We start from the raw sequence: 21,146 nt of genomic DNA on the forward strand, positions 1-21,146 counted from the left end.
ACGTCAAACGTAGCTTGTTGACGCTTTTCTTCCAGTCTGAAAATGTACAGAGCTGCGATCATTCGTGTGAGTTCAGTAAGTAGGGAGATTTAAAAGACAGCACGTTTCGTTTTGCAGCTCGTTTCGTTTGGTGAATGAGTCACCCCGCGAAAGGGAACGTGAAACGAGACGGCATAGGCCGCAGACAAGATTTAGATGTATTCACGTTTCGTTTCGGAATGAAGGAAGGGCGATAAATCATCAACATAAAAAGGAGGGTGAGAAAACGGCGGGCATACGCAAATAAAAGGCGAGTCATGCGCAAATGAAAGGCCGGGCATGGCAGGATATGATCCGCTGACTGGGCATGGCATAATTTCAACTCCACGAGTCAATAAAGGATTGACATACTCGCAAAGCACACACAAGAGCTTCACATTTTTCAATTCATGCACCTGCTCATCATCAATTGTATTTCACAAAAATTAGATCATTCATGTTGAATTCCAAGATTTACTCATTCGAACTCATTATTTTTTTTATCCATTTCACGCATCTCAATTTTTACAACTGGTAACAGCCTATGGCAAAGAGCTCTACCGAACCATGTAGGCAATTATACCCTGAGTATTCCCCATTCTCAGAAAACGGCCCTGTGCACACGCCTGTGCCGATTTAGAAGCCTTTCCCCAACTAGGGGTTGTTTTGTACTTGTCACGTCTGTCCTCGATCAAAATGGAAAAAAAACCCTAGGAGGTGGTCCAGAATCGGGCATACTTTGATTATTTTCAGTCCAAATAAATCACACAGACTTTGTTTATACAAAATCACATACGAAGCCAGAATAAAAATTCGATGCGATGACCTACTTCTGCTTCGCCATTTGCTTTCTCACCATGAAGTTGGATACATGTACCAGGATCAGCACCCTTCAAAATATTTCAGTTCACAACAGTTGTCTACCTCCAATGAACACATTCTCAGCGCTGAAAGACTGTGAAAGGGTTGATGAATCTAGCAATCCATAAAATGGCCAACAAATAAAACTGTTAGTGTGCAAAAATACTCACAAAAGTTGACGAAATATTGTTCGTTTTTTGGGGGTGGAAAACGTGACTGCGTTTTGACGTTCCACGTTCCGTTTCAGTTGACCTTCACCTTTCCAGCGAGAGACCCCCGAAATGATGACGTTTACCACAACTTCAAAACGAAACGTCCCGACGTTTCGTTTTTTAAATCTCCCTAGTGTTGAGCATACTTCTTTTCTTTTTAAGTGTTTATGACTTTTCGTTGTGGATTTTGCGATTACAGAGATAAGTTGCAAATTGACCATGAGTCGCCGCGGTAATTATCAACATTCCTTGGGTCTTTGAGAGTGAATGCTTACAATCGTTGTCCTCGGAAACACAAATCCAAAGCCGCGATGGTTCCACACATCAAACAATCAGCCTGATTGGCTTTTACTTTGACAATCCAGGTTTCACCTGAAAGCTCAAACCCATTCACCACCTCGATTTATTGCATGGGGAACATGAGATTTATTTCCCAGGTGTTTGTGAATGAAAACTCGTGAAAATGATGACAATGTTCATTGTTACTTTGTTACCAAGCTTACTATGCAGGTACGGGGGGGCGGGGAAATAGCTCAGTCGGTAGCGGCGATGGCTTCAAACCCAGGTTTCGCTATCGGCGTGGGTTCGATCCCCACGTTTGGCGAGGGATTTATTTCCCAGAGTCAACTTTGTGCCGACATTCCTCGGTGTCCAAACAACCCCGTTTGCACGCAAGCGCACGATATAGAACCTAAGTTTACAACGAAAGACTCAAGGCTTAGAAACATTAAAACACGCATGCAGGAAAACGAAAAGAAAAGAAATGGTAGTGCCGTACTGTATGGCAGCTCGGTCAGAGACTATAGAGTATACAGAGACGCTCCATACGGTGCTGAAAAGTGAGACCGGAAGCCCAGTGGCGCCACCACGCGGAAACATGGAACCACCTACTTTCTCTTTCCATAGCAGTGGTGATATCGTGTTGCACAAGCATGGTCGCGCCAACGCGAAAACGCAGTGGGGCATGGTGTTCGGCCATCAATTGCTCAAACGCACATGCCAAAGGCTTGAGGATGTTCAAATTTCCCAAGGAAGAGAGTAGGTGAGGATTGTTTCTTCAATTTTTCTCGCGTTAAATGTTGGAAAATCAGTAAAAGTTGTAGCGTCGAACTGCGTGTAGATCTATTCTACCGGAACAGTGAAAACACACAATGTACACACTACAGCCTCAAACCAGTCCAAGCTGTGCATGTTGGTACTAGTTTCACATGTATAAGATTTATTTCTCCTCTACTTTATCTCATTTCGGCATGCCAAGTCTGGAACTGATAGACTGATCTAGTGGCAATACGGTCGGTGATCGATTAGGGTAGACATAACCATCTCGTTTGATTGACACGGCCGTCGCGAAGTTATAGAGTAGATCTACAACGGCTTGCAGCTGCGAACGTTAGTATCATTTATCATGATTAATATTTTGATTGTAAATGACGGGCGTGAACATATATACAATGACATAATGACATTTGCACACAAATCAAATGAAATAAATCATAGTTCATACACGAACTAAGACATTACATTTCAAATAAAATATACCGTAGGCTTACATGAACTAAGACATAACAACACTACGTAGCCGAAATGCTTTGTACACCGTGATAAGCTGACAACTTTCGAACAATACCTTCATTCACAGATGCCAAAAGCATAGAAAACTTGTGTAAACTTGGGTTTCTATAAAACTTAGCAGGAATAAACTGGCATCGCAAATCACGAAGTGCGGGGCAACAAAGCACAAAATAAAACTCATCTTCTTTACTTTCCCTGGAAAAAAGGGGCATAACAACATATCCGCATCGTATCTCTTATATCGATTAACGTGCACAAATAGTTCTGTTATTCCACCTCGGAATCTTGCCATAATAAGAGAGAGAGAGAGAGAGAGAGAGAGAGAGAGAGAGAGAGAGAGAGAGAGAGAGAGAGAGAGAGAGAGAGAGAGAGAGAGAGAGAGAGAGAGAGAGAGAGAGAGAGAGAGAGAGAGCTTTCTGGACAAGAAAGAAGCAACTGAAAAGAAATAAGAAAATCATCGATCGATCAAGATTCTTTAAAGTCAGCCGGTTTGGTCACAAGAATTACAGTTTTCCTATCATGATAACTTCTTAGCTCCGTGTAATTGACAACCCATTTCAGTTTCGATGTGCTGAGACGACACCAAATTGACTAAATGCCTTAGTTACCGATTTAACCGGGAACTGTTTCGTTAAACGATTTATTCCTGACATATTTTCTCAGGCTTAACTGACCATGTATTCAGTATGTATTTGTATTTGATTAAAACACACAAAAATAACGACGGTTAGGTCGTGAAAAGAGACTGACTTGAATCATGTTTGCATAACTACAGCGATCCAGCGAATATTGCCCAAGAAAATGTGATTTAATTTTAATCTATACCATTTCTGCGGTGTTTTTATGGTCATTTAAAAAGGATGTTCACAAACAAACATATTTTTTCATCCAGTTACTTTTTGCAGCACTGTCAGCCGGACAGAACAGACAGTATGTTAATCGTGATATAAACACAGCCGACAGCAGCCGCGAAACGCGAGTTTCCTTGTGCGGCAGGGTGTGGCTCTTTTCCCGCGCTGGGCTGGCCGGTGTAACACGAGAAAATTACTCCCACGAGATTTTTACTCCGGAGTAAAAATTTCGTACGAAAATGTTACTCCCTTTACGAAAAAAGCACTCCTCCATTACACGAGAAAATTACTCCCCACGACAGGTGAGTTCCGAGTAAACATTTCGTACACAAATGTTACTCCCCTCACGAATAAAAAACGAATAAATTACTTTACCCTAACACGAGCCATTTAACTTCCCATTCCAGGTGTACGAAATTTATACTCCCTTGTCCCCTGTTAGTCTTGGTGGTGGAAGGCGTGGAAGGAGGGTAGCGCGACATTCGCGTGCGCGAGATCACTTATTGGCATTATCCCTTCGCCCGCATCCCATTTTTGCGTACGAGATTTTTACTGGAAGTAAAAAAAATGGGGAGTAAAAATTTCGTGGAGGGAGTAATTTTTTCGTGCCTTGGGGAGTTCTTTTCTCGTACGAAAAGTGTACTCGGAGTAAGAATTTCGTACGAAATATTTACTCCGGAGTAAATGTTTCGTGGTGTAAAAATTTCGTGTTACACCGGTCTCAATTTCGCACCGCAGCGCGTTAGTTAGTTGTTGCTTTTTGGGTCAAGCGGACCATATAGGCCAAATCAGGTCCCCTCCTTCCCCAGAGAGAAAGTTACCCAAAATTCAATGAGGATAACTTCACAGGACTATATATAATCTTATTCTTGTCCCTTTTCTATGAATAAAAACTCGTGAAAATGACCCAAAACACCCATATTCTTTTGTGTAGGCTCCAGCGGTCGCCGTAACCCGGGATATGGTCGTAACTACGGCTGTGGACAATCCTTGGGCTACGGACGGAACAGAGGTCATGGCGGTTACCATGGTGAGTAGTGTGTGTGTTTGTGTGTGTGTGTGTGTCTGTGTAAGTCTGTCTATGTATATATATATGTACGTGTGCCTCCGTGTGTGTGTGTGTGTGTGTGTACGTACATATATATATATATAAATATATATAAAACATCAGAAATTGTGAAAGAAACAATTGAAAGTCAGCAGAGACTTTCTTCCGAGATTTGTTAAAATCTCTTAGCAGAGAAAGAAGTAAGTATCCCTTCACAGACAGCCTATTGGGAGCATCAGACCCTCCTCTATGGGGACCGAGATTTACAGATCAAAGTCCCTTTGTGGGGGACGTATCGCAAGGTAATCTAGTCCTGAGGAGTACCATTGTTTTTGTACCTAGACCAGAGACGTGTTTCGACACTACTGAGTCTCATCAGTGGTCAGGTGGTATACTGATGGCGAGAGTTGTCAACCCATGGTATCCAACTAAGAAGCAAACCACTCTCTGAATGGTAGCTTCTGTTGGCATGGGAGACTACCCTCATCTGACAACCCTAAGGGGGTATCTGTGAAGGGAAACACTTTGACTTAAGGCCAAGGTGTGGAATTGATATTTATTAAAAAAAAGAATTTAGAAATTTAGACAAGTTTTAACCAAGAAATTAGGTTAAAACAAGGGAAATTTGAAAAAGCCTAAAGGGAGGTAACTCTGTACCAGCTTGCAGATCCACAAATGGATACGCGAACAAGTTAGATCTAATTTTGAAAAGGTTAAACAGGAAAAGCGGTCAACTTTTCACTGCTGTTCAACACAGGACTTGGTAAAGAAGAAGTTTTCTGCAAAACTAGTTCAATTGGATCGCTTTTAAGGCGATGCAACTTTCACGGTGACCACATTATAAAACATCAGAAATTGTAAAAGAAACAATTGAACGTCAGCAGAGATTTTCTTCCGAGATTTGTTAAAATCTCTTAGCAGAGAAAGAGAGAGAAGTAAGTATCCCTTCACAGACAGCCTATTGGGAGCATCAGACCCTCTCTCTCTCTCTCTCTCTCTCTCTCTCTCTCTCTCTCTCTCTCTCTCTCTCTCTCTCTCTCTCTCTCTCTCTCTCTCTCTCTCTCTCTCTCTCTCTCTCTCTCTCTCTCTCTCTCTCTCTCTCTCTCTCTCTCTCTCTCTCTCTCTCTCTCTCTCTCTCTCTCTCTCTCTCTCTCGCCTCCCAGAATCTGAGTGTGTCAGGCCTCTGTGTAGATGATGTAACACACTGGCTGGACAACGTGCCACAATGTAAACACGTGCAAATGGTCATCGTTCACATAGGGGTCAATACATGCCGACACAACACCATCACAGAGGCAGTGTGGTCGGGACTCATGAAGCTCTTAAAGAAGGTGTTCCCTTCGGCACGGATACAGGCGTCCTCCATCATCCCACCCAACGGCGAACACATGCTGCGGAAGTCCATTGCAGCATCCAACCACTCCCTGAGTAGGGTCTGTGCGAGGGAGGGGGTAGTATTCACTGACAACACCGACACCTTCCTCACCCCCAGCGGTGCCCCACGCAAAGCTCTCTACAGGGATGCCCTTCATCCCAGTCCTCGGGGTATTGTTTGCCTTGCCGGTAACCTGAAAACTGCATGCCCTCCCGCTGATCAATCACAGCGACGGGTGCCGCTGTTGCCAACCCCTGTGCCGTCACACAACCGTGACTACCTCGACGACCAGTCAACGCGCAGAACCGGACAGCCCGGTAGACCACAAGAGCAAGGACCAGGGCTTCTGCTCCGTAACGGTCCCCAACATCGCCTACCTCATCGCCCTCTACACCAAGAACAACAGCAGCAGTCTGATGACTACCCCTTGGTCTACATGCGACAATCCAACGCCATGCACAGTCAACGCTGTGCCAGCGACCCTGAGCCCTACAGACAGCCAGTCAGTCGGGGGCCACACTATCATGTGCCTCCCTATGAGGCAGGTGCGCCGCAACATAATCAACGCCGTGACAGCGACCCGGAGCTCTACAGCCAGGCAGTCAATCAAGGGCCGCACTTTCAAGTGCCTCCTTATGCCTGGCAATATGCAGCGCCCCAGCCTCCTCCTCGACACATGCTGCCTCCACCCTACATGTTTCAGCCACACCGGCACTCAGTGCCACTCCACAATTCATACACTCATTCATACATACCCATACCCCCGCAGCTCCAACAGTGTTTTACTCCACACAGCTACCACAACACGAATGCCTCTACACTTGTGTAATTAGAAGTGCCATCAATGTTTCCCTCCACACGGCTACTCTCAGCACAGGTGCCTCTACTCTTGTGTAATCGGTGAAATACTAAATTTGTATACAAACTACGTTGTAAATTAAGTAGATGTGCAACGCCAAGGCACTGCATACCCCAGCGAAAGACAAACCTCTCTCTCTCTCTCTCTCTCTCTCTCTCTCTCTCTCTCTCTCTCTCTCTCTCTCTCTCTCTCTCTCTCTCTCTCTCTCTCAAACACACACACACACGAACACACACACACACACACACACACCCAAGTTACACACGTACACACATACACACTCACTCACACGCACTCACTCACTCTCTCACACACACTTCACTGTACACACAAAACACACCCCCATACGCACATATAGACAGACGGACATACACACCTTTACAAACAAACACACATACAGACACACATACACTTACGCACACGCACAAACACAAACCAACCCACACTCTCTCTCTCTCTCTCTTTCTCTCTCTCTCTATCTCTTATACAAACAGACACACACCCACACAAACACACACACACACACACACACACATACGCACGCATGTACGCACGCACACACCCACAGACACACACACACACACACACACACACACACACACACACATTGACTCACACAAATCTCATACACACAATACACACACTCATACGCACATACACGGTTGGCCTAGTGGTAAGGCGTCCGCCCCGTGATCGGGAGGTCGTGGGTTAGAACCCAGGCCGGGTCATACCTAAGACTTTAAAATTGGCAATCTAGTGGGTGCTCCGCCTGGCGGCTGGCATTATGGGGTTAGTGCATGCTAGGACTGGTTGATCCGGTGTCAGAATAATGTGACTGGGAGAGACATGAAGCCTGTGCTGCGACTTCTGCCTTTTGTGTGGCGCACGTCATATCTCAAAGCAGCACCGCCCTGATAATTATGGAAACAAACAAACAAATACGCACATAGACAGACGGACACACACACCTTTACAAACAAACACATATACACACTCATACACACACAAACATACACACAAACTCATGCACACACACATTCACACACACACACACACTCTCTCTCTCTCTCTCTCAAACACACACACACGCCAAGTCACACACACACACACACACACTCACTCACACGCACTCACTCACTCTCTAACAAAAAACTTCATACACACAAAACACACACCCATACGCACATATGGACAGACGGACATGCACACCTTTACAAACAAACACACATACAGGCACACACATACACTTATGCCCACACACACACTTACACACACACACGAGTACAGACTCGTGCACGCGTGTGCACGCACACACACACACACAAATACACACACACCACACACATACGAGTACAGACTCATGCACGCGTGCGCGCACACACATACACACACACAAATACACACACACACACACACACACACACACACACACACACACACACACACACACACACAGTAACACTAACACATGTGCACAAAATGAACACAAACACACACACTGCGCGAGAGAGAAAGACTACAGGGAGGCATGACGTCATGATGCATTAATTGACGTCAAAGACTTTCGACCGTGACGTATTCTTCTTACGCGAGCTTTATCCATAGACTTGGAAACTACGGAATTTCTACCCGTCCAAAGCGGCCTGGGGTGGCGTTTGCTGAAAAAATGGGGGCGCCTATTTTACCCACCGTATTTTTGTTAGTATGGTCCCCATTTTTGGTGAACTTCCATCTCCAACTGTAGCACGTAGCCGGGCACAACGAATCCTTCTTTATCATGTATTATTCGGTGTGCACATTTCTCAAATCGATTACAGTATAGCGTTCACGGGATACCTCCAGCTTCGCTGGGATTACACAAGAGCGAAGAATAACTATGCATCACTCTAGGTGTGTGCGTGTGCGGCGTGCTAGCACCCAGGGGTGTCGAAGAGAAAGTTAGAGAGAAACTTTACGTCATTCGTCCTTGTTGAAACTGTGTTTATAACTTTACTATTTTACAAACATTGCCCTTGTGCAAGAATGTGAACATACTCGCGCGGCCTTCATCTTATTGAGGAATCTTTAAACTAACTTTGTTAACGGTTTGTTCTACAGCTGCAACAGCTTAATTCGTGACCTGACTCGGACGTGCTCGCTTCTATAAGTGCCTCAGGTCGGACACGCTATAGGGACGGCATTGTGTGTGTCGTGCCCTGAAGCCATAGGCTTTTTTCATCCCCATGGACAAGCGGCTGGTGCTTCGACGATATTAAAGTCTGAACACGTGAGGCATAAAAGAGATTCTACTTCTCTGTGCAAGACTTGTGTTACGAATCCTTTACAGTATTAACCTTTACTGGGTGCTGAATAATTGCATGAACTACTGGCTCTGGGCCGAATTTGTGAACTGTTCAGCCTTAACTGAATTTCACCAGGACTGTTCCGCTTTAACTGCTTTAACCTTGTGTCCTTTTGTTTTCTGTGAGCATTTTGTACATCTTGTACTTAAGCTTACATTATTTAGTATCCCGTTGTTTGTTGTGGGATTTTCTTTGCCTTTTGTCGGTCACCCTTCATTTTAAGCAACAATTTGTTCTCTATTGTTGATTGCATACCTTTGTGTGCTGCTATCTCATCCTGTATTATTACTGCTGTTTGTTACAATATTGCACTTCGTTCTAATGTCAACAACATCAAACACTGTTCTCCGTATAGGGCATGTGAATATTTATCATTTAGTCAACAAAGTACATGATGTCTGTGTATTGCTAAACCAGCAACCAGAGCTGGTACAGCTCTTCGGTGTAAGTGAAACGCGTCTAGATTCGCGTATCTCAGACAGCCTTGTTAACATTCCGCATTATTCGGTTTTGCGACGGGACAATGCACGAGTAGGCCAAACAGGCATCGCTCTTTATGTTCATCAGTCCATTGCTGGGATTGTCAAACGTAGAACTGATCTTGAAGATGAAAATGTTGAATGTATGTGGTTAGAACTGAAACATGACAAATCCTCTCCCTTGCTTATTGGCTATGTGTATCGTAACCCTGCTGAAACGTCAAGGTGGATTGATGATTTTGTTTCTATGATGGACAGAGTGAAGGCTCGTGGCGAGAATGTTGTATTGCTTGGCGATTTTAACATTAACCTACTCAGGCCTCAAACAACATGGTGCTCAACCACAGCTCTGTTTGGTCTTCATCAGCTGGTAAAAACCCCTACAAGAGAAACAAATACTTCATCAACCCTGATTGATCATATTTACACTGATAATAAGAATATCGTTGCAAATGCGCAAGTAGTGCATTCCAGTTTTAGTGACCATCATTCTGTGTTTTGCTCGATTTCGCTTATATTGCCAAAATCATGTCATAAAGGCCACACAACAATCGAATACAGAAGTTTCAAGTATTTTGTTGAATCTGCCTTCTTCTTTGACCTTAACCAAGCCCCATTTTATAGCGTATTCAATTGTAGTGACGCAGAGAGCGCCTGCAAGATTTTTCACGATATTTTGTGCTCTATAATTGATAAACACGCACCACTACGTCAGCATAGAGTGAAACATCCCCAGCTCCCCCCTTGGTTAACCTCAGACATTATCGAGGCTATGGCGATGCGTGATCATTTCAAAGAGCGCAACATGAAAACAGAATATAAACTACAAAAAAATAAAGTGTTGGACACAGTGAGACAAGCAAAGACTGAATATTTTAATAAACTAATTTCTGGAAAAAAGGATACAGCTACAATCTGGCGAGCAGTGAATGAAATTCTTGATAAATCTAGGAAGGGATCAACCAATTCTCATTCACAAATATCTCCAAATGACTTCAACAAACACTTCATTTCGCTAGCAGACAACCTAAAATCTTGTCTCAAGCAAAATGATTCCCTTGATACGGATGATTGTCTTGAAAAATTAAAAACATTCTGTGAACAAAAGTTGACTCAAACTGACACATTTTCTATTCCTCCAATCTCAGTGCACGAGGTAGGAAAACTGGTAGAACAAATGGCGAATAAGAAGTCAATGGGTCCAGACAAGATTCCAGTCAAGTTGCTAAAACTTGCTTTACCTTACATTGTCGATTCCCTAACTTATGTTTATAACCTAAGCATACAACAAAATGTGTTCCCTTCTATTTTAAAGTGTGCAAAGGTATTACCACTTCCAAAAAATAAGGATCTTACAGACCCAAACAACTTTAGACCTATTTCCCTCTTACCTGTTCTATCTAAACCCTTAGAAAAGCACATACAAAAACACCTACTGGCATATATGGAACAAATGAATCTGTTTCATTCTTTTCAGTCTGGATTCCGCTCCAAGCATTCCTGCCACACCGCCTTAAGCTCTTTATGCGAGACTTGGCTGTCAGCAATAAACAAAGCAGAAATAACGGGAGCGTTGTTTCTGGACTTTAAGAAAGCCTTTGACCTAGTAGATCACTCACTTCTACTGACAAAACTAAAGTGCTATTTAAAAGACGACTCCGCCTGTGCCTTTTTTGAATCGTATCTTTCAAAACGGAAACAGTATGTATCCATTAACTGTAAAACTTCGTCAAACGAGTTTGTCAGGAGTGGTGTCCCTCAAGGGTCTGTATTAGGACCTATCTTGTTCTGTATTTATATAAATGACTTACCCCTTCATGTGTCCGATGAAAAAGTTAGATGTGAGTTCTTCGCGGATGACTCTTCTGTTCACACCAGTCAAAAATCTTTGGAATCCGTCAACTCTTCTCTTCAAACAAGTGTGGATGAAATCACTGAGTGGTGCGTTTCTAATGCAATGATCATTCATCCGATTAAAACAAAGAGTATGGTGATAACCACGAGACAAAAACACCAGTTAAGTCCTTTACTATTACAACTGTCAGTTGGTTCAACTCAAGTGCAGCAAGTTAAGGAACATAGACTATTAGGTGTTACCATTGATCAAGAGTTGAAATGGCAAACTCATTTGAGTAATATTTGCAAAGTAGTATCAAAGAATTTGTACCTGTTATCAAAATTAAGGCATTACGCCGATTCTGAAGCACTCAAAATGTTCTATTACGCCCACATAATGCCTCATATAAACTTCGCTTCGACACTTTGGGATAACTGCAGTGATGTTCATTTAAAAAGACTCAATTCCCTGCATCGCCGAGCTGCAAAACTTATTCTGCATGATTTGAATAGGTCCACGGATGATAAACTAAAGCTCCTAAATGTCCTCCCCTTGAAAGATCAGTTGACGTTAAACAAGGCTGTGTTCATGTATAAAATTCTAAATGACGACTGTCCTAAATATTTGCAATCACATTTCAAACATGCCACAAAAAGATATGGGTCCCAAAAAATCATCCCTCCTATACCTCGCATAGACCTCTACAAATCGAGCCTAGCCTTCTCGGGAGCTTTTCTCTGGAACTCCTTCCCCCAACAGATAAGAAATGCAACTTCAGTGAAATTGTTTAAGAGACAGTCCCGTTCACACATCATTCGTGAATGAAATGTCTTGTTCGATTGTTATTTTGTTGAACATTTTGTACTAGTGTTAACGGATGTGTAGCTAATCTGAGCAACTTAATTCTCAAAATGAAAGGCTTAACTATGTCAATGTAATGTTGTATTTTTTGAGTTCTCCTTATATAATTCCGTAACTGCACATAGTATTGCAATACATACAATGTATTTTTATATTTTATATGATTGAATTTTTATTTGTTATGTTCGTCTGTCTTTATGTGTTGTATAAAGGACAGGTTGGAAGAATAGGCTTTGCCTAAAACCTTTATCCTTTTGTAATAAAGTTCTGAGTCTGAGTCTGAGTCTGAGTCTCTCTCTCTCTCTCTCTTTCTCTCTCCCTCTCTCTCTCTCTCTCTCTCTCTCTCTCTCTCTCTCTCTCTCTCTCTCTCTCTCTCTCTCTCTCTCTCTCTCTCTCTCTCTCTCTCTCTCTCTCTCTCTCTCTCTCTCTCTCTCTCTTCTGTGTGTGCAAGTGCAAACACTTTGAAACTCTTGGGCAGTTTACATAGACGAGCTGTTAAATTAATTATTTTAAAAAATACATCTCTTTCCGTGACTGATCATAAACGATTGCAAATTCTTCCTATCAAAGATAGATTTGCATATAACAAAGGTGATAATGTATAGAATTATGTCAGGGAATGCACCTACACTTATTGCCTCACATTTCAAAATAAATCATTATAGAAAATGTAACAAATTAATTACCTTATCTCCAAGAATTGACCTGTGCAAGTCGAGTCTTTCATATTCTGGAGCAATTATGTGGAACGCCATTCCTAATATAATTAAATTACGAATTCATGAAACATCATTCAAGGAATATTACATGCTGTTTCTTTTTCAAAACTTATAACAAATATTGTCAGTAAGTACTGGTGTCACATGACTGATGTGAACCAGTTGATTGGCTAATGGCGATGCGCTAAAACTGTTAGCGCACTCTTGGAGTGCGCTAACTTTTCCACAGAGCATATTCTTCCGCCCTTTGCTTAAGCGAGAGTGTACTCTCATCCTCAGAATTAATTAATGACATGTAGCTTATATTCTCCACAATACCAATAATTAAGACCATAAATTTCCTGCTTCTCAATTAAAGCAGAACATGGTTTTTTTTCTGACAGATTGCATGTGTCTGTGCCACAGTTGCCACTGATATAAAAATAGAACCCGCTGTGTCTAATTACATTTAGTCAAGTTATGACTAAATGTTTTAACATAGAGGGGGGAATCGAGACGAGGGTCGTGGTGTATGTGTGTGTGTGTATGTGTGTGTGTGTGTGCGTTGTGCGTGCGTGTAGAGCGATTCAGACCAAACTACTGGACCGATCTTTATGAAATTTGACATGAGAGTTCCTGGGTATGATATCCCCATACATTGTTTTCATTTTTTCGATAAATGTCTTTTATGACGTCATATCCGGCTTTTCGTGAAAGTTGAGGCGGCACTGTCACGCTCTCATTTTTCAACCAAATTGGTTGAAATTTTGGTCAAGTAATATTCGACGAAGCCCGGACTTCGGTATTGCATTTCAGCTTGGTGGCTTAAACATTAATTAATGACTTTGGTCATTAAAAATCTGAAAATTGTAAAAAAATAAATATTTTTTTTATAAAACGATCCAAATTTACGTTCATCTTATTCTCCATTATTTGCTAATTCCAAAAACATATAAATATGTTATATTTGGATTAACAACAAGCTCTGAAAATTAAACATATACAAATTAATATCAAATTTTTTTTTTCGAAATCAATTTAAAAACACTTTCATCTTATTCCTTGTCGGTTCCTGATTCCAAAAACATATAGATATGATATGTTTGGATTAAAAACACGCTCAGAAAGTTAAAACGAAGAGAGGTACAGAAAAGCGTGCTATCCTTCTCGGCGCAACGAATACCCCGCTCTTCTTGTCAATTCCACTGGCACTGCCTTTGCCACGGGCGGTGGAGTGACGATGCTACGAGTATACGGTCTTGCTGCGTTGCGTTGCGTTCAGTTTCATTCTGTGAGTTCGACAGCTACTTGACTAAATGTATTTTCGCCTTACGCGACTTGTTTTTCAGTTTCGACTTGCGAAGATTCCTCTCATAATTATGCCATGTTAGTGGCATGTAGTTTATTGTCCACATGACCAAATGATGAGTTAGTATACAATTCCCAGCAACTAACAGAAAACACAAGTGTTATTCCGATAACGTAGCAGCAGAGAGTGACGGTAGCAGCTAGATCAGCACGTAGCAGACTACACTGTCACTGAAATACGACTGCATCTGTTCAGTAAATGAATGTTTTCCGAATTATTATTTCAAGGCAAGAACAATGGGAATCGAAAAACGTGTAGGGTTTAGAACGTTCTTACCATATTTGAGACTTATTACCAGCCTGCCTCATGCGTACAGACTCAGTGCAACGTGACGAGCAATTTTTGTTTTTGAAATGAGACTCAGTGCTGTAGCAGACGACATAAATCCCGGTCGGCAAATTAACATGTTGGGCAAATGTGAACGATAAAACGATGGGAATATAATACGTGTAGGGTTCAGAGCATTCTTACCGTTCATATTTAGTACCAGACTCCCCGATGAGTGAAGATACCACACGAGAAACATGCCACATTTATTTTGAAAATGTGGTGCTTTCCGTCGACCGTGGCAAGGGGCAAAACTCTGCACAGTCAATCTGTCGAAGCTCGATGAAGGTTTCGAATCGCAAATAACTACGAGCACAGTTCTTTCTCCGAGTTTCAATGAGGTCTCTATGAAAGATCATCACTTTTTAGCTTAACGCTACACTGGAATTTACCAACAGAAATTAAAACAAGAGTTTGCGTGTGACGAAAGCACGAGACACTTGAGACAGCCCACACAAAAGTAGATCCAGTGACACAAACCTGACCACACAGTTACGCCTATCCAAATGCGCGTTGCAAAATGTGCGTTTTGAATCTTCTTTTTTCTCTGGCGGTACTGACAATATCGTTATTGAAACAATCCCAGTGCACTAAGGGATTTATAGAGCAAATCTCGAAAATAATTATTGAACTCAGCGCTATGCGCTACGTTCAATAATGAATTTTCTCGATTTGCTCTATAAATCCCTTAGTGCACTGGGATGTCTCAATAACTTAAATTATCGAGCAGCTGGCAAAATATAACTGTACTCTCTGATTATATTGAAAAACATGATTATATATACTGCATGAAGGATATGTTTTGCATACAAACAAATATTTCTCTGTTATATATAATGTTCAAGCATTGCTAAAGAATCACAATGCATCTTAAAATGTCTTATTGGTTGCTTGACATGTTAATTATGGTAAATATGTCATTAATTACTATAGTTAAACTTATCTTCTATTTCTTCTTGTTTGCTACCCCTCAATGGGCGAGGGCCGGATGAAAAAAGCATGTATACATTGCTTATTCTGTTACCCTCGTAAAAGAAATTTCAATTCAATTCAATTCTCTCTTTCACTCTCTCTCTCTCTCTCGCTCTCTCTCTCTCTCTCTCTCTCTCTCTCTCTCTCTCTCTCTCTCTCTCTCTCTCTCTCTCTCTCTCTCTCTTTCTCTCTCTTACATACTTTCAGGTTTTGTTAAGCGCAAACAGTATGTGCATTTACTTAACAGACGCATCAATATTGGATTCTGCAGCCGGATTGTGTCATAGAATGAATATCTTTGCGGATATTGAGACCAACAAAAATAGTACCCAGATTACATTGCCACCATGTCTCTCTTGTCAGTAGGTGGGTTTCATATTTGACGTCTTCAATAGCGAAGATTTCTAAATACTGAAATGATGAATCATCAGGGTGAACAGAAGTATTGACATGATTTGCAACGCTGCACTTGTTCACTTTTTTAAGTCTTGAATCTGATTTATGATTCGCCCACCTCAGTTTTAGGTTTTTGGTAGACCCAACATAGCATGCTCCCGGATGCAATTTGCATCTGATCAGGTACACTACGTTAGGCGTAGTACAAGTGATATTACCTCGTATTGTCCATTTTCTACCATCCCATACAGATTTAAACGATGTGGTGCTTTTTGAATGTGCACATGTATCACAACGTTTGCTCTGACTGGGGTAAAAACCTTGTTTTTGAATGGGACCATGTTGGACAAGCCTTCTGGGAACTGTAGGTTTGTAGATTTCTCCAATATTGTTGCGTCTGCGATCAGCTGAGATGATCATTTTCTTGGGAAAGATTGAACGATTGTTTTGTTCAGAGTACAAAATGCCAATGTTTTCCTGCATGATTTTAGGTTTTGATGGAAGACGTGGATCATATGTAGTCACCCATGCTAATTTCTTTTTCTTCTTTTGTCTAGTTTGATGAATGACCTTTTTCCTGGTTTTTTCTAGCACCAGTTTTGAGTTCTGTTTGAGTTTTTTCTGCTTTCCAGCCAGACATACAAAAATATGTGGCATGCTCTTTCAATCTTTCTTCAAGAATCTGGTCATCACTGCACAACATGCGTAACCTTGTCTCCACCCCTGATACCAAGCTCTTGAACACTGCAGGAGAATGGCAGCTATTAGGTGGTAAATAGCTGTGGCAGTGTTTACTGAAAACATCAGTTTCTATCTTGCCGTTGATAATTTTCAACCTTAAATCAAGGTATTCTACCTCCTTTCCGTTTGAAACGACCCATTTGATGTCAGGTGGGTGGAGGGATTGTAGGAACTCTTTAAAAGCTACAATGGTACCAGCGTTGGGCAAGATTGTGATGCCATCATCACGGAACCGACTCCAGTCAAGGTACATGAGATCTTTCCGAATTGGAGCCGGTGCCCGTGATGATAAAAGTGGTACGGGGCAGTACTGTACGAGTTGTCGATCTAATTCATTCATACAGACATCGACATACTCACATGCATGACATGGGCCCATGTCAATGTCATGATTCGGCTTAGCTATGATTGTCTCACCTTCACCGGTAGTGTACTGACATGCATTCTCATTGAGTGCGATGTCAAGTGCCTCAAGCACAAGTGTGAGTGTGTGTGTGTGTGTGTGTGTGTGTGTGTGTGTGTGTGTGTGTGTGTGTGTGTGTGTGTGTGTGTGTGTGTGTGTGTGTGTGAGTGTGTGTTTGTGTGTGCGTGTGTGTGGGGGGAGGGGGTGGGGGTGTATGTCTATTTTTTGTCTGTGTATATCTCTGTACCAGTGCGTACGTGTGTGTTTGCATATCTGTGTCTGTGTATCATTCAGACGGTTACCCCACCACTGACGACCCTACGACAACCACCACGACTGTGACATCAACCTTCAGTCCAACATCCACCACCGTTCCGACGACATTCCCATCTACCACCGGTTCGACATCCACTACCACTTTGAGATCCACTACGACAGGAGGCGGACGTGGTATGGACCGTCGTCGTAGGGGGTTATCGAGGTACATTTTGTATTGCAATTTTGTCCTTATTGTAATTATATTAATTATTGCATTATTGACCAAAATATGACATTTTACACAGATCGAGGCTGTCAGTGTTCCTCGGGGTGAACAATGAATGTCGAGATCTGTGTAAAATGTCATATATTGGTCAAAAATACAAATAACATTTATGTATCGATCCATTTTAGTTAGAATTCCTTTTATTTTTTACGATTGAACGCCCACAAAAATGCACTCTTTTGTAGTCTCCGCTAGTCGCCGAAACATGCGTTTTTGTCGTACTCTGACGTCACAGAAGGGAAATCCAATGTCCAATCGATACGTAGAGGTTGCATGCCGAGTCTCAGCAGTAAAGACCTTTTGAACAGACACACATTGACATTTTTATACCGAGTGATGAAATACCGCTGTTTCTCTCGATGAAAATTGATCCTGCATATGGGACAGTACCCAGAAAAACGCCCACCCCCTACTTTTGATCAAAATTGGTGCATGGGCCCTAACACTAAGTAGTTTACGGTATATTTCGTACATTTGAGCGTTGGGAACTTTTCAGTCGCTAATGTTCCGGCTTCTTAATAAGAACAGCATTTAGAGAAAGGAAGGTAAGCCCAAAAGCCCAAGCCAACAGCAAAGAACCAAAAACATGAAATGGAGAGGGAGAGATCAAACCAAATGGTGAGGGGAAATCACTCTGATCAAAGAAAGAAGAAAACTTCGACCAATACTTGTAAAATCCACGGAGAGTCCGTTTGTATCCTGTACGTACTTCTCACAGGTCAGCCGCCTGGAGTACTAACTACTGACCACGGCGTCGCGACTTCAGAGGTAATGTACGTCACGAAAATGACGTCACTGTTTCAACTCGTCTCTATTTCCCTGCGTGTGTATGTCGGCAATTCCGTGAATTCGGCACGACGTGGGTGTGGGTGTGTGTGTGTGTGTGGAGGGGGGTGGGGGTTGGGGGGGGCGTGTGTGTGTGTGTGTGCGTGTGTGTGTGTGTGTGTGTGTGTTTCAGTGTGTGAGTGTGTCCGTCTGATTGTCTGTTTGTTTGGGTATATGATCATATATTCTCTTCGATAACATGTCAGCACAAGAATGAAACAAAAACCAGAGTAAGACAATATGATGATGATGATGATGATGATGATGATGATGATGATGATGATTAATTCAACGGGGGTGAATGTTTAAGGGTATGCCTTTACTCAACAGATACTTATAATGCTATCAAAAAGTAAAACAGACAAGAGAGATAAGAGAGAGAGAGAGAGAGAGAGAGAGAGAGAGAGAGAGAGAGAGAGAGAGAGAGAGAGAGAGAGGGCGAGAAGGAGAGACAGAGGGAGCGAGAGGGAGAGAAAGAGACAGAGAGAGTGACACAAAGACAGAGACAGAGAGAGAGAGTTGAGATCATGGCTTTTGGTGGGTTTTTTCCAGATAGGAACAAGGACCGCCCAATACCACAAAGCAAATTCCGAAGAACAAAACAAAGCTGGAAGGAAAAGCAAACTGGTGTTCAATTAAATATGTTTGTGATAAGACGTACAATGTTCGATTTCTGCCGTACATTTGAGTCCGACAGATGCTGTATTTTTTTTCTAAATTTTAATTGTTTTGATTTACTGTGATTTTGAGGTTCAATATTAGGTTCTGAAAATAAAATATTACAAAATAGGAAAAACTATGTGTGTATGTGTGTGTGTGTGTGTGTGTGTGTGTGTGTGTGTGTGTGTGTGTGTGTGTGTGTGTGTGTTTGTAAGTTTTACTGTCTGTCTTTATGTGTGTATCAACGTTGGCACATGTGTGTGTGTGTGCTTCTCTATATGTGTATGTGTGTATGAGCATGCGCGTGTGTGTATGTGCATGGGTGCGTGTGGGTTTGTGTGTGTATATATATATATGTGTGTGTGTGTGCAGGGGCGGACCTAGGGGGGGGGGGTTCCTGGGTGCCCGGAACCCCCCCCACCCCCCATCCGTTTTTTTTTTTTTTTTACCTTGTTATCTTCCACGAGAGGCCTCCGATTGACCTAAAAAAATAAAATTCCTTCAGCATCTGGGGGGCAAAGCCCCCCAGACCCCCCACCAGGGCTTTGCCCATGGACCCCACCGGGGCCTGAGCGGCCCCTGGACCCCTGCTCCAATTTGGAACCCCCCCCCCCTTATCCACAACTAGGTCCGCCCCTGGTGTGTGAGTATGTGTGTGTCTGTGTGAATGTGCGTGCGTACGTGCGTGCGCGTGCGTGTGTCTGGGTGTGTCTTTGAGTGTGTATCGTAGCGTGTGCGTCTGTCTGTCTCTGGAGGAACTACAGAACACGACCACCTTCGGCTTCGTCTAGACAACTCATCTTCAAGTGTTGCAGTCGACCACCAAGAAGAAGAAGAGTCGGGTCATTTCATTACCTGATCACATGGGGAATTGTATGTTGAATTAAAGTAGCAGGTTGACACAGAAGCCCGTGACGAAATTAATTCTGCACACACTAACCCACACACAGAAACGTACACACACGCGTGCACAAACGTACACACACGTGCGCAAACACACACACACACACACATACACACACACACACACACACACACACATATACACACACACACACACACAAGCGTACACACACAAACACGCACATACACACACACTCACACACACAATTTTGATTTGACAGGTGGTCGTTACAAAATTCTGCATACATAAACTTACGCATACACACACACACACACACACGCGCACACACACACACACACACACACACACACACACACACACACACACACACACACGTAAATAAATAATTACATGGTCACATGTGGCAGACTGATAGAAGAACAATTTATATGGAACACAAAATGCAGTTACTTTACAGGTAAATTGTTAATACAAATTGGGTACTCACTTTTGAAACTTAATTTCAAGCATGAAACAGAAAGAGAAACTTACAAATAACAAGTCGCGTAAGGTGAAAATACAACATGTGGACTGGGTGGCCGAGTGGTAACGTACTTGCGCTCGGAAGCGAGAGGTTGCGAGTTCGACCCTGGGTCAGGGCGTTAGCAATTTTCTCCCCCCTTTCCTAACCTAGGTGGTGGGTTCAAGTGCTAATCTTTTGGATGAGACGAAAAACCGAGGTCCCTTCGTGTACACTACATTGGGGTGTGCACGTTAAAGATCCCACGATTGACAAAAGGGTCTTTCCTGGCAAAATTGTATAGGCATAGATAAAAAATGTCCACCAAAATACCCGTGTGACTTGGAATAATAGGCCGTGAAAAGTAGGCTATGCGCCGAAATGGCTGCGATCTGCTGGCCGATGTGAATGCGTGATGTATTGTGTAAAAAAAAATTCCATCTCACACGGCATAAATAAATCCCTGCGCCTTGAATATGCGCGCGATATAAATTGCATAAAATTAAAAATTAAAAATTAAAATAAATCCCTG

General features: G+C 42.5%; 1 long non-coding RNA gene across 1 annotated transcript in view; it reads left to right on the forward strand.

Moving 5' to 3' along the window:
- The window catches only part of LOC138962903 (uncharacterized), a 21,530-nt gene extending 2,144 nt beyond the window's left edge, over positions 1–19,386 (forward strand). Inside the window, exons 2-5 of the long non-coding RNA XR_011454635.1 lie at positions 4,449–4,544; positions 17,516–17,702; positions 18,484–18,533; positions 19,143–19,386. This is a non-coding gene — a long non-coding RNA (uncharacterized lncRNA). The remainder of the gene's footprint in view (positions 1–4,448; positions 4,545–17,515; positions 17,703–18,483; positions 18,534–19,142) is intronic.
- The last annotated feature ends 1,760 nt before the right edge of the window (positions 19,387–21,146 follow it).

This window comes from Littorina saxatilis, linkage group LG3 (genome assembly GCF_037325665.1).
Source record: "Littorina saxatilis isolate snail1 linkage group LG3, US_GU_Lsax_2.0, whole genome shotgun sequence".
Lineage (NCBI taxonomy): Eukaryota > Metazoa > Mollusca > Gastropoda > Littorinimorpha > Littorinidae > Littorina > Littorina saxatilis.